The sequence below is a fragment of the Pygoscelis adeliae genome, unplaced genomic scaffold, assembly GCF_000699105.1.
Source record: "Pygoscelis adeliae isolate BGI_AS28 unplaced genomic scaffold, ASM69910v1 Scaffold610, whole genome shotgun sequence".
Classification (NCBI taxonomy): Eukaryota; Metazoa; Chordata; class Aves; order Sphenisciformes; family Spheniscidae; genus Pygoscelis; species Pygoscelis adeliae.
In genome coordinates this window covers 707,175-719,599 of record NW_008824008.1, presented here as the reverse complement: position 1 = coordinate 719,599, position 12,425 = coordinate 707,175, and positions in this window count along the sequence as shown.

Below are 12,425 nucleotides of genomic sequence, written 5' to 3'. Positions count from 1 at the left end.
TTTTCCTGTGCCAAGTGGCACAAAACAAAACAATTCAGGTGAAGTTAAAACAGCAACATTGAAAAAAGATAACTCTGCTGCAAAATACTTTCCTGTAGTTATCTTTTTGTAGTAAATAAAAACATCACAGCATGAAAGACATTGCATTTTCATGTTCTAGTTGCAATTGCAGAGCTATTTTTCTACTTATATTTTTTCTGAAAGGAAATTGTTCCTCTCTCTCTCTCTCTCTCTCTCTCTCTCTGAGTTTTCATCACATCAGATCATCACATCATAACCTTGGAGATACACAACAGAATATGGGGAGAGCGTAAAGACATGTTTGGTCCTACTTTGCTGAGTGGCAAAAGATTCAGTGATTTGAGGGACTTGGGGATTACATCAGACATTACATCATGTCTTTTACATCAGACACTATCTATTCAGAAAAGTGTGTCATTCATTCCAAATGGAAAATTTTAAATGCAATTTTTCATAAGCCATTCATTTAAACAACCAAAAAGGGAGGAAGAGAGAGAAAGTGACTCATGGAGGTGAACTAATACAGCAACATGAAAGTTTCTACAGTACTGAAATGGAAGGCAGCATACCAAGATTCCAGTAACAATGTAAAAACTGTTCTTCACATCACTGCAAACTTAGCTGAAGGTGTAAGGGCAGAGGTGCCCTCTTAGCATGCTCCTTTTAACCAAAGAAGAGCTTCTCCTAGTGCTTTGGTAAGAAAAAAGGTGCCAAAGAGGCAAACTGGGCAATTTTCTAGACAAACGGTTTGGGAAAAGAGAAAATAGAAAGCGAAACAGGCTGTTCTGTAATTTCTCCCTCCTCGTTGTCATGAAGACAGAGACACTAGCTCATACATCTTTCTGACTGTAGGGGAAGACTCCCTGTTATGGTTAAACAGCAATTTGGAATTGATTCTGCCAGGCAGGGGCACAGAGCACCATTTAAAAGCATGGGCACCCCCACGGTTATAGAGAAACACTGTAAGTGCATTAAAGCAGAGATACAGTGCAGATATTTTAGACAAACAGGTAATTGTCTGCCTCTCCTATTCTCAGGTAGCCGTTGAAAGTTTTCAGAAATACTTGACTCTGGTGAGGAATCGGAGAGTTCAGAGACAGGGATAAAAGGCTTTCAAAATCTACGGAAACACGCAAGGTCAAATACCTCATATGAAATCAAGATTTTCACAGGTACTGAATATAATTCAAATGTGAAATGACATCAAGAACTGTATTCTTTCTTGTACCCCACCCCACCTCCCCTCAGAGCTGGGCAAAGGGGTGAACAGCAACAAGATGTGTGTCTGATCCAGTAAGCCAAGGGAGCTAAGGACAGTACAGGAACAAGTTTAATTCACCTGGGTACACCAGGTGGATTGAGGACTTCTCTCCCCAAAACACTGCCATTAATATGGTATGGTATATCCTAGCAAGAACAAGCTGAGCATCCTTGAGAAAGTCTTTGCCACCAGAAGAACTCTGCGGTGAGTAATGCCAGGAAGCAAGAGAGAAAAAGACTAAAGGATAACTTAAATGACAAACCTTTGTATTACTTTGAAAGAGTTTGAACTGGAAAATCTGAGATGGGTACCACAAAGTGATACGTTGCCATGATCAGGGTAGACACGTACTTTACCTGAGTTGCTTTTACTAAAGAATTTAAGAAGTACAAGTACAACCTTATCCTACTTTTGACTGCCTAAATGTAAGTGCGAAAGTAATTCTCAAGCTCTTCCATTTAGCACCTTTGTACGTATTTTTCAAAAAATGCTGCAATCCATAGCTTGCTCTTCTAATGTTTTTGGCTTCTTCTTCAGCTGTGACTCAATTACCAGAGCTTCCCCACAGCTAGAACACCTTCTGATGTCCATAGTGCCAAGCTTTCTTTAGGCTCACAACAAAATAGCAATGTAAATACTCTCTATTTTGTCCAGCCCTTCACACTTGATTAATTCTACTCCCTATAAATCATTAACCCATTTGCCTAATATTCACCCTAGTTAGACTAGAAGCTTGGAGAGTATAAACACTACACATTTTGTAAAGCTTCATGCACACATGCCATCAGATCAGTATTACATAGGAGGAATAATAATCACACCCCTTACACCTGTGCATAATGCACATGGTCATCTAAAGACGAGAAAGCTCTTAAGGGAGATATAAACCCACATGCTCTTTTTGTTCTAGGAAAACCTCAGTGATTTAGTGTGTGCCCAAGGCATAAATGCTTCCTAGAGCTCCCATGGGGACAGTGCAGCTTCACATTAGCCTCAGTGGAGACCTGTGCTCATAAAGCATAACACAGCCCTCACACAATTCCACTGGAGCACTGGTATTCACTCTCCTAAACTCTAGAGCCCTGGCATACGACCGAGTTCTACATTTTTCATTCATTTTTACACTTCTAGTTTTAGATTAATGTTTCAGGATTTTAATGTGTTTTTCGGGTGGCAGCCGTTATCGAGGGCTCAACAGGGGATCATTTTCTGTTTCTGAAACATCTGTTGGCCAGTAACGTCACAATTACACTTAGCTCTTTTCTTGCAGCAGGCAAGGAATACATACCACAAAAAAGCAACTGCCATTTGAATGAGCAACAGACCAGCAAACATAAGTGTTTCTGGATTCACTTCCTAGTGCTTTTACACTTTAACTACAAATGTAAACCTTTCCTGAACTAGATAGAAGCTAGTAGCAACTTGCCTGATTTTACTCTTATTCAGTTTCTATCTTGTAGACTTCTCAACAGGTATGAATGTTATGAAAGCATATGAAAAATACCTATATAGAAAATATATGAATACTTTCCTTAAACACTAGCAGACAAACATCTCAAACCTGATGGACTGTGACTCCTAGTACGCTCAAGTTCCCACACCACTAACAGAGCTACTGGAACTGCATTTTCCAATCTGCGGTATATCCAACACTTTAAAAATATTTCTAAACTAGAAAGAAAGCCTTAACAGTCAAAATTTCAAGCAAAAAAGCCTAAAAAAAGATATTCCTTAGAGTACAGGAAAACACAAATGAAATGAAATATTTAGTCTTTGATCAATTTTCTTTAATTTCCTCCCCCCCCAAGCAAATGTTTCTGTTCTATTAAAAGCACGTTTTGTAATGAAAAGCCTTCTACCAACATTTTCTTCAACTAGCTGTAGTTAATAATATCTCATAAAAGTACTTCCAATTTTAAATCCTCAAAGTTCAAAAAAAACCCCCATGCTCACGTGTAGCCTGCTTCAGAAAAAAAACTGATCCTCTGCTGGAGAGGTCTGTGAGGTACTTGTGCCGTCTGAGAGTTGCCAGTCTGGTCACAGCCTTTCACTCCAAAGCTACGCTGTCTGGCAGAAAAAGCTAAGGATCACACAAGCTAAAACATTAAATCAATGTTGCCAGACACATTTTAGACACTGTTGTGTATATCCCTTAAAAAAAGAAAAAAAAAGTAGCCATTTACGAGATAATTGGAAATACATTAGAAAAAGAACACAGCAACATTTCCAGCATGTAAACATGGCAAAATGGACAGGACAAAACCGACTGGTTGGCAGGCTGCGGCTTGATCACCATCTTGTAAATGCTATAATGTGCTTCCTCTTCCCAAGGCCAAGTGTAGCATTTTTGCTCAAGTTACACAAAAACAGTTTATCAAATTGGGGCAGGGGGAGAGGAAATCCGTATTAACTTTTTGTCCACAGAACAACACTAGTCCACGTGAATACTTTAAGATAATTTATTTCAGTCCCAAGGTGAACAAAAGATGTAAGTTCATAAATTCTCTCAAACTCCTTCCCCTAGTCTATAAATAAAATAATTATTTTTCTTCTTAGAAAGGCAATTAATATCATGGCTGTTTTTCTGAAAAAGAGACTGGTGTTTCAGGCAATTTTAGGAAAATGTCCAGCTAGTGAGAAAAAGACAGAAACTATTAGAAATAGGAAAAGACATATGATATGCCAGAAGAGGTGCAGTTTCTAGGTCACTTCATAAAATGCAGTAATCGCTTCCAAAAGAAACTATCTGAAGAGAAGACTAATTGAAGAAATACTGAAACATGAATTAAGAAATAAACTACGGAGAACTTCCAGAAATTACTGTTCCCAATTTAAAATGGACGTGAATACATGAAACAGTGAATGAAGTTTAAAGTTCCAGGTAACTGTAATAAGAGCATCCATCACTGACAGCTGCTTTTATCGCTGCTAATTACACACACTTAACAGCTGAGACATTGTCAACACTACCAATAATACGCGCCAATCCTAATTCATTCATATTTATCATATTCTTGCCATTTCCCCCCCTCATCTTACCTTCATCTTGTCATTTATCCTCATATTGCATTATTTCTACACTGCAATCCAGCTAGGAAGTGCACATAACAACCTTTCAGTACCTACCTGGAAAATACCATGGGCTAGTAGCTCAACCTATTAATACTTTTTGTAAATATTCAGGAAAAAATTTCATGTACAAATACCTGGTCGGTTGGCCTGCACAAAGCTTTATGCTGTTGTCCCTAACTTGCAACCGGAATTTGAACTAGATAGTTTAAAGTCAGTTAAAGTATGTTTCCTCTGAAGCAACTGTCTACTACATCATCTACTGGGATGGCCCAGCTGGCAGTCTGTGACCCCAATCTTGCCCATGGGCTGCTTACTTTGAGATACCTACCCTTCTCTGAGGCAAGAGGCTACTTCTGCCATGATGACACAGGTGGAGGAAGAGGTATTCTTTTGTGCCTGCACATGAACCATTGCCATTATTCCCTTGATAGATCATTTTAAGACAGACTGTGTCTTTCTCTGTTCCTATTTCCAGGAGGTTAGGAAATTCGAAACGATTTCGTGTTCTCTTGAACCTCACAAAGGCTATGTGTCCAGAATACAAGCATAAGCAGACCGCTCTGCTGTCTACTTTTCAATGCCAAGCTGAAAAAATGCACTGAAGGACACTAATTTCCTGTATCGTAAATAAGTGTGAGCCCTGCTTCCTAAACAAGAGCAGATGCCCAGAGAATCAGATATGACTGTCCCTAAGTATTTTCCGATATAATTTCCAGCTCCCATAGAAGCTGCATATAAGACAAATCAACTTAAATCCAACTGTCCTGACATCACTTGCAAAGAATTATCCCGTTGTGAGACAGCTGATTGATTCCTGTTCTCCATTTCAAAGTGGTAGCGTGAGCTACTGCAACACACAATGAATGTCATGAAGCTGCTCCACACAAAAATGACTCACTGTCCACAAAACCCCCCTGAATTAAGATGAGAAATTTCCTTCACATGGTTTCCAGCCTCCTGTAGACTACAGATCAGAGCATACTTTCCATACCCTATGCTACATAAACCCTTTGCAATAATGTGCGTAGTTCATGTATTTCCTAGGTAATTGACTGTTTACTGCTTTTTCAGCAAAATCAGTAAGAGACAGGTTCAGTGATACTCCACAGGGAGGAAACCCGATGATAAGAAAACACCTTTTAGACTTCCCTCTCCCTGCCCCCCCGAAGTACAGTGTGCTAAACAAAAGTAGGAGCTATATGTTTTTACAAGAACAGTTTTATAACGCTGCTCAAGAGCTCTTCCACACACATCTGACAGATAAGAAAACCAAGGCACCAGCAAAATAAATGTCCACTCAGTCAGGAATAGTGGCCTGGGTGCCTGGTTTCAACCCACCTACTGAAAGCACCACTGAAAGCTAATATAAATAGGATGGGTCAAATTCCTAAACAAAACAAAAGTTAAGGAAGATCAGGTTTCACAGAAACCCATCCTTCTGACAGCTGCCCTGGAAACAAAGGAACAAAATCCAATTTTGCTTGCATAGCCAAGTGCTTTTTTTTTTGTATTTCAAATGTGCAAACATTTTGGAGTGTAGAAATGAGCAGCTGAATAAACTGACATATTTCTCTCTAACATCTAGTATTTTTTTCATCTTTTTTGTTTTTTACTTTCTAACTTTTTTTTTCCTAGGACATATTTCTGGGTTTTGGTGTGAAATCAAATGGATACATGAATAATAACAGACTCCATATTCTTTTGAGTGGCAGGGAGTTTTAAGTTGGGCTGGACAGAAATTTGTGAATGATGGTGGGGAAATAGGAAAAGGAACGTGACATTTCTGAAGCACAATGAGCTTTTAAAGCACTTGTAAGTGTGGCTATAAAAGTAACTTCCCCCCTGCCCCGCTTTACCTCTCTGCATCAGTACAAACACCTTTTATAAGTCATTCCATGTCTCCCCTGATCCTCTTTGTCCTCAATACTCTGTTCTCCAGGGCATGGCAAAGAGGAAGGTTTAGATTTTGTGTTATTTAAGTACCTACAACTACCAATATACAAGCTGTATCCTTAAAAACAAACAAACAAAAGATAAAACCTTACACCAGATCCTGACCTCACAAGTAGTATTTTACAATACTGGATTTTTAAAAATTTTATTTTTAACCTAGATAGCCCATCAGCTTGATTAACAATTTTCCAGACTGCATTGTTTACCAAACCAGTTGCTACTTTCACAAGTTGTTTTGTTTGTTTGTTTTCTTTCCTTTGTTTTTTGTTTGTTTGGTGTCTAGGGTTTTTGTTTTCTTTTGTTTTTAGTTGGGGCTAATAGTAAAAGGGTCTTTTGCTTTTTTTGGCCTGAGCTGACCACCACTAACAATTCTAATTAAAAGTAGAGTTCTAACTCTACTCTATGCCACAGCTTTTTAAAATGGTAACACATACACTGAAGAAAAATTCCATTTTTATTAGAGCCCGACTGCATTATCACAAGATCTTTAATAGACTACTATTTCACAATATTTACAACAACAAATAAGAACTTCCCACATTGGTTACCATAAGATGCTTGAAATCTGGCTAACCGTCACTGCTGTTTTCTTGTTCCAAACTTTGTCTTCAGCTGCCATTTGTTCTTACCTAACAAACCCTTATGTGAATTGTCCAAGTGTGGTTTTCACCCTTCCTGCATTACCATAGAGCACACCTGAAAAGATGCCACATTGAACGACTGCAATTCCAGTGAAGGCTACCTGTAGGTGCCTGCTAACGCACCGTAAGCTGGACAGACTGAGACAACTCTTGTCCTACAGCGTCTCAGGGTAAACTCTGGCATCTTTGCAGACATTGCCAAGCAGGATACCAATCATTGCCATGCAGACTGAAAGCTTTAGCTTGCTTTCCTACAGGAATAAAGCTTGTCTGTTCAACCTTCAACTTTAAATAACTTTTGAAAGTGCAATTAATCAGGAGCTAGAAACAGAGAAAACCAAGTTTTAGTAATTTAAGTGTTCATGAATTAATTTGAGTGAGTTTACAGACATCTTGTCCTCTAGGATGTTTAATGAGTCCAACAAATTCACTGCAGTAGACAACTGGCGAGACACAATGTTGTAAGAACATTTTATCCCTAATTTACACAAAATAGGTTCAAACTGAAGACAGGCATTTTTGTGCCTTTATTGATTTTCCATAAATATATACAGATATGTGCGGTAATACAACATAAATAAAACAATTCAGACACTTTCCCAAACTGAAACTCAATCAGCAGAAATGCCACGTATTGACCACAACAGAATAGCAGGAAAAATGTTGTCCTGTTCTCCTTCTCATGACTCTAGCCTGTTTAACTTACAGGGCTATATCTCTGCAATAAAAAAAAGCATCAAAATTAATCCTTTGTGCCAGCTGCCTTTACTTTGCTTGCATAGGGGCTAGTACCCCATGATACATAATTTAAATGAAACACATTCTCTGAAATAAAAAGAGAGAATCATTCAGCAGATTACTGTGAGTTGCGACATACTTGACTGATCCTACCTCAGACCTATGCAAAAACTGTGTCCGATTTCAGCTGCCTCTCACAGTCTCTCAGGCTTTCTAATTTACAGCAACATTTTATCTGCAGGTAGCATGTCTTTGTAATTTACAGCTGAAGCTACTATCTTTGAAAAAAAGAAGATTCAGGGAACAGTGTTGCTTTCTGACCATGTAATTTTACACCTCAAAAAACACTGAAAAATTATAAACTGAATGGAACAGGCTTGGCAGACTAGATACGTGAAATATATACGTGTTTGTGAATGCCATGATTTCAGCATCCAACATAGCACATTGGAGATGTTCCTGTGCTGAACTGTACTATTTATCCTCAGATGTAAAGCATAAAGAATTTGCACACATTCAGCACATTTAAAAATATTCTGAGACATGCATGTGGTGAGAACTTCAGCGTTCTTTCTTGTACCTAAACCATGTAAATAATGACTTCCTTGGAAATTTAAGCCCTGTACATCTAGCTAACAGAGACTATGGTCTCAGAGAGGAGGACTATTTTTGTTTTATATTAAGCACATATATCCTACCAAAAATGTACAAGAAATGACTTCTGGGGAGGCATGGAGCCTGCATGCTTCAGCCCAGATCCTCCCTCCATTAGCTGTAAACTGTCAGCTCCACCATTTCAGTGGCTCTTGTTGCTTGTTTGCTTTGCTTCTGGAGCTGTTGGAGAACCCTGATACCGAGCGATGTTTCGCTAGACACAAAGTGAACGGGGAACAAAGGCTTTTTCTTGTACTCATCTAGACAGAACAGGAACCTCTTAATAAGCACAGGCTGAGTCTGTCTTGCATTTTGGGCTGCTATCAACTCTTCTACAACACAGATTCACGGGAAGTTGTGTCACTTCTCTAACCTCCCATAGAGGGGTATGAACAGACTTGAATGTTATTATGACAATGCTACTTCCAACAAAATTAATTCCTGGTACAGGCTCTGCACCGGTGTTCCCAGGCTGACCTGGGAGTGATGCCAGGCAGAACAGCTGGAATAGCATTAACACTTCCTCCCCAGCATTACCCAAGCATTGTTTAATGGCAGATTATCTTAAAATGACATATTGGGGACCCAAGAATAGAAATGTCTCATTTATTCCTATTTCCCATGCATTCGCTTAACATGCAGCCAACAGTTATAGCCCCAGTAGGGCCAGTACCTAGGAAGCTAAGTTTACCCAGTTACATTATATCATTAACTTAATTGGCTATGTTTATCAAAGTAAAAATAAACAAACCAACAAACCAAGTTAAAACAAGAAAAGCACTTACCAAGTAAAAAAAAAAAAGTAGGCTACATAAGATACAAGAATGCTTTGTGATTTTCTGCAGCTGTTCTCAGCGTTGCTTAGCAAATGAATTTAACACATAATGTCATTCAGAATTATCTTTAGTCCTTGTTAGTGTTTTAGCACATTATCATGATTAATCATTATTATCATATTAATGTACGGGCACTTAAAGATGAACTAAGAACAGTCACATTGTACTGGGTAGTGCTAACTTATCTTTTATATTATCATTTACACTATTATTATATTCTATTTATATTATAATACTACACACCCATGCTACACAGGGAAAAATATTACAAGTGTATTGAGACCTTGGTTTTGCAAAAATTTAAATACGGGCCTAAAGGAAATACCAGCATGTGCAATGTCCTCTAGACCACAGAGGTAAACATGTGCGTAAGGCTTTGCATAGGATCCACAGCTGCACAGTCATGCTCACAGAAGGGAAGTAATACTGGAATTAGATTTAGAGGTGAAACTTCACAGTAAGACACACAGCTAAATAGGTCAGGTCTACAGACTACAGCCTACCTCACCCACACGCTGTCCAGGCTTAGAGCTATCATGCAAAACATCATATTCATGCAATGCTTTTTCAAAGGTTCATTGACTGGTCAAATCAAAACCAGCTCCGTCATAACACTCCCAGGCATTTTTTATAAATGAAGTCTTTGGTCACAATAAGTTCTCCCTCACAGGGAGGGTGATACTACAAATAATAGCTACAAACAACAAACTACAGAACACCTTTAGAAAGTGTTTCTTTTCCTGTACTGATTCTCCTCCTATTACTTCGTCTGCATTTTTACAGTATACTCATCACAGTGCAACATGAACATTTCACAAACATGCAACTTCTCTGTAGTAGTTCGCTTCTTTTGCAGAGATTTTCCTTTTTACTAAGCTTGTTTTCATCAGTAATTAGGTGGCTCCAAATGCCTTACCAGGGATAGGATAGTCTGACAGCGAAGTTTTACATTTTGTCCAGGTGACACACTTGTAATTGTTCTGAGGTCTTCCCAGGGAGAGCTGCAAATCTGAGGACCACTGCTCAACAAATGCGGCCTGGCGAAGTTTCACCTCTGTCCCAGTGGAAGACAGCTGTTGAAGGAGTTAAAGACATGCAGGGTTAAGGAAGCCTGGGTCTGAGTTGGGACAGGTAGCTCATTTTGGGACCATTTGTTCCATTTTACCATGCTCCAACTCAAAACAGCAGAGATAACATGAGCAAAGGACACTGAGTGGTCCATTTTCTCTCAAACTAGCTGTTTTCTTTCAAACCCTCTGCAGCCTTTCTAAGGTCAGTACTTTACCCACTGGTATACTCTGTTGGATTAAAAAAGCCTGGAGGTCACTACAATGCATTGCAATAGTAAATGACTGCAATATCCTGTTCAACTCCAGGCAGAGAACATTTCTGTAGCTGTGGACCTTTGGGTATAGAGAATAGTCTGAAAGGCAAATAAACAAGCAATACATTATTCCTTAAATGTGCCATTGTACAAGAATAAGGAGTGCACATCCTGGATCTTCTTTCTGCACAATACTGAAGGCTTATAGGAAAGGGAAAATTCCTCATTTGGAGAAATAAAGAAACCTTCTGACGAAAGGTAAATTAAAACCCCCAAAACATCAGTGTTGAAATACTCAAGAGTAGATATTTAACAGAGGCATTCAATAAAATCTTATCAACTGCATATTGGTGAGGAAAGGGTACATTAGAAAAACGTACTGTTGTCCGCTCTTTAAGAATAGTATCGATACTTCAATTTCTACCAGACTCATGAAATTACAATAACTGTTTACCAACCTACCTTTTTTTGGTGCTGCCAACTATACATTTCATCTTTCTCTTTCGCCTTGCTGTCCTGAACAATTGTAGCAAGTCTTACAATCTAGAGATCGGGGAAGCGGAAGGCAATGGCAACCAACAGCTTTGCAACTTCTCCCATTAACTTATTCTACAGGCTGCTGAAAAGTCACTCTTACAGACAACTTGGCACTTCAGACCACCCTACCATGTATTTATCTCCATATGCCCTTAGTCTTCTACAAAGGGTTGTACTGTATGCCACATCTGATTTAAGGTATAAACTTCAAAAGGAACAAAGAGCTGTTTGAGGCCTTTAAGACATCCTTAGGTGTCAGTGAAAAACAGGGAAGCATTTGTACATCCAAAAGCCGCCACATCTTCAAAAACAGTATCCATGAGCATACTCTGCTTTTTACATAGTCATGGAAGAGTAAGCTCATGTCACAAACCACTGTACAAAGCCATGAACAGAAGATTAATAACCTTTCCTTTCCCTTTTTTTTTTCCCTTACGTGTGATTTTTTCTTTTCTCACCATTTTGAGTTAAATTCTGATATTCCTGGTAACAGAGCTATAGAAAATACTGCTGAAGGAGACACCAGAAATTATCCAGTCTATATTCCTGCCCGACAGCAGGATCAACTGCAATTATTTCTGACAGATATTTTCATAACTTGTTCTTCACAGTGGAACATGCCCTTGCAATTTACATTATATTCAGTGGAGAAGTTCCTGTTTACAAAGAATAAAATCTGTAGCATCAGAAGAACAGTGCTCAACAGAATGCTAGGCTTATGAAGATATAAAAGAATTCACAGAAAATTTATATACTCTGGGCCAAGTTGACTGCTGGTAGAAAGGTTAATCAGGGTTATGCCCACCTCCATGATGAACCAGTATATGCCCTCTATAAAACTTTGAGAGTTTTATCTGTTAATGAAGAGCCTGTATGTTTAGTATACTCTTGTGTCAGTTGCTCTACACATGCCAAATATCATTTTAAACAGCCACTGCATTTGAATTACTGCAATCTGATGAAACAGGTCTAATCAACCCGACCAGAAGAGCTCAATGTTTCATTTAAGTCAAGGAGTTTTCTTATCCACTTCACTACAAGCGAGAAACTACAGCCAACAAGACATGATCTTCTGGCTCCAAAGCACTTTTCCACCACATTTGCATTGAGTTCAACACCACTGAGAGTAAATGCCTTTGCATGGTAATTTACCCCTGGATTTTGAAAGCCAGCCAGACATGGACTATTAACCAGTAACTGTTTATGGTTGGTTTGTTTGGAGTGGGGATGTTGGTTTCGTCTTGTTTTTAAATTATCAGTGTCACTTCAAAAGTAACCACAGTAACTATCAATTTCTGCTCAACACGGGACGGGTGCCTACTCTGAGAGCTCACAGAGCATCTCTGGAAAACACAAGAAAGCACATGGCAACTGAAAGACCATCTTAC